At 63.1% G+C, this 2,692-nt stretch overlaps 1 long non-coding RNA gene across 1 annotated transcript in view; it reads right to left on the bottom strand.

Moving 5' to 3' along the window:
• Positions 1-1,791, bottom strand: part of LOC144229740 (uncharacterized) — a 2,572-nt gene extending 781 nt beyond the window's left edge. The window contains exons 1-2 of the long non-coding RNA XR_013334588.1: positions 1,664-1,791; positions 1,397-1,562 (exon numbers count right to left, since the gene is read on the bottom strand). This is a non-coding gene — a long non-coding RNA (uncharacterized LOC144229740). The remainder of the gene's footprint in view (positions 1-1,396; positions 1,563-1,663) is intronic.
• Positions 1,792-2,692: the final 901 nt, after the last annotated feature.

Raw genomic sequence — 2,692 nt, forward strand, 5'->3', positions numbered from 1 at the left:
CCCCCCGCTCTCCCCGCCCCGCCCCCTCGGCAGGGGCCACGGGGGAGGAGCAGTGGTGGGCTGTTTGCACTAGGCGTGGTCGAGGCTTTCTGGAAGTTTGACTGTAATACACCGAGGCGTGTGTTTCTTTGTATTTTTCCTGTTTGGGGCTCGTTGGATTTCTTCGATCTATAACATGATGTCTTTCATTAAACTCGGGGCTTCTTTGAGGGTTATATCTCCAGGTACGTTGCGCCCCCTTCTCCCTCTCGTCTGCCTCTGGGACCCAGTCCCGTGGAGGTGTCACCCTGTACCCTGGACAAGCAGGTTCAATCGCTCAGGCCTGATCACCCCACGTGTGCCACACTCAGACGATGAGCTGATAGTGGGTCCGCGCGGATCCCGTGGGTGGGCGCCGTGGGGCTGGCGTGTCCTTCCGTGATGTCCAGCGCCGGCTGGAATGCTCCGCACGGTGGCCGGAGGGACAGGGGAGGAGGGAGTCCCCCTGGCCACACAGGTCCCCTGGGCCCGCCCGCCGGGGTCATTCTGCCGTGTTCTGTTGGTTGAGACTGTTAGGCGCCCAGCCCGCGGCTGCGACCCCGGGTTCCGCTGCGTCCGGCTGGTGTCTCAGCAGGCGGTGGCCCTGCTGACCTTCCGCTGCAAGCTCTGCCTCGGGGGCGGCAGCCCGGGCATCCTGGGCCCGGCCACCCCGCGTCTCCCCGGGACCGCGCCTGTCGGGGGTCGGCGAGGATTGGCCCGGGGTTTGCGGGATCCGTCCCTCTCTTTCCAGAGGCCTGGGTGGCCCTGAGCGCGGGACGGAGCTCCCCGGGCCGTCCAGGCCACAGCGACGTCACCCATGGCTCCGGCCGCCCTGGGGACACACGCTCAGCCGGTGCCGTTCCCTCCTTGCGGGTGTGGACGCCAGCGGCTCTCCCTGCTGCTTCTCACCGCCTCCAGGTACGTTTCGCCCCCACCCCCCACCCCCCGAGTTAATGGTTACCGTAGGCAAGCAGTTGAGGTGGGAAGTAGGTGGCTCTACCAGAGGCGGAACTCAGTGACCCTACTCTGGGGATGAGGCGCCTGAAGCCCTTGCTCCAGGAGCTGGTCTTTCCCCGCCCGGCCTCCCGCGTCCTCCGCGCCCCCCCTCCCCCCCGTGTGGAACCTGTTTCAGATGGTGTGGATGCCACATGCTCCCGGTCTCAGGGCCGGGTCCCGTGCAGTGGCCAGGGTCCAGGGGCGCATCTACACCGCCGTGACTGGGGTTGCGCAGTGTACGCCCTGCACTGCTGTCTGGCGGCTCCGTTCGCTGGCTGAAGTCCCCCCGCCCCGGTAACACCAGACTTCGGCTCTCATTTCCCCTGGAGTCTCATCCGACCTCACTTCCGGGTCAGGATGCCCTTCTGGTCCCGGTACTTACCTCTCCTGAGTGCTTACGCTGGGCTGCCCGGGGGTGGGGTGTCACGTCTGGAGCTGGAGGCTGAACACCTGTCCCCAGCAAATGGCCGTGGGGTCCGGGCACGCCATCCCTCTGTGCCTCAGCGTCCACGCCTGCCCCGTGGGACCGTCCTGAGGGCTCAGTGAACCTGTGCGCCAGGAGCACGGAGAACGGGTGAGTGCTCCCGGCTGTTGTCACCGTGCCCCTCCCCCACCCATCTCGGGCTGAAGTCGGGGCTCTCGTCCACACCCCCACAGCAGCTGTGTGTGCGGGGGCCCGTGAGCGGGGAGCCGCTTTCCAGGGCCTGCAGGGCGGTGTGTCCACGGGGTGAGGCGAGGCGGGTCCCCGCGCAGGAGAGGGTGACACAGCGGAGGGGGTCTGACTTAATCCCTGCGCAAATGTGACAAGTATTTTTTCCCTAATAAAACAGATGACTTCCCATACGGCAGGCGTGGAAAATCACTCGGTCTAAAAATGTCTGGTGAACAAAGGCTTAATTTTAGCAAAAGCTCTAAATCGAGTGCTTCCGAGAGGCAAGTTCCGTTCCCAGCCCAGGAGCTCACCCGCCCACTTGTAGGTGACAGAGAACTTGTTCCTGAGTGATTCCGCCCGAGCGGAGGCCACCTCCCTGCCTGCAATCACCGCGGCTCCGGCTCCGGGCCTTTCAGGGCTGGGGACCCCCAGGGCGGAGGTCGGGGCCGAAGGCACGAGGTGGGCTCTAAATTCCTAGGGGAAAACAAAGAATGTGTGCGGGGGACAGAGACAAAGGGAGACAGAGACAGAGGGACAAAGACACAGATACAGAGAGATAGAGATAGAGACAAAGAGACATATAGTCAGAGACAGGAAGAGACAGAGATAAAGAAAGACATATAGTCAGAGACAGACACAGATACAGAGATAAAGATACAGAAGCAGAGACGGATACAGAGAGAGACACAGGCAGAGACAGAAATTCAGAGATAGAGAGATAGACACAGGTAGAGATGCAGAAACAGAGAGACAGAGACAGAAAAATGGAGACCGAGACAAGCAGAGAGAGAGAGACAGAGAGGCAGAGACAGACGTGCAGAGACAGAGAAAGGCAGAGAGGCAGACAGAGACCTACAGAGGCAGAGAGGGAGAGGGGACCCTCAGCAGGGAGTGCCAGGAGACGGCTGCCGAGTCCGCACCCGAGCTGGCGCGGGCCCTGTGCGCTGTCCTGGGCGGCCCGCCAGGCGTCAGGCGGGGTGGGCCCCGGGGTCATCCCGGCAGCACTTCTGAGGGGCTCTGGCCACA

The sequence above is a fragment of the Crocuta crocuta genome, unplaced genomic scaffold (assembly GCF_008692635.1).
Source record: "Crocuta crocuta isolate KB4526 unplaced genomic scaffold, BGI_CrCroc_1.0 scaffold408, whole genome shotgun sequence".
NCBI lineage: Eukaryota > Metazoa > Chordata > Mammalia > Carnivora > Hyaenidae > Crocuta > Crocuta crocuta.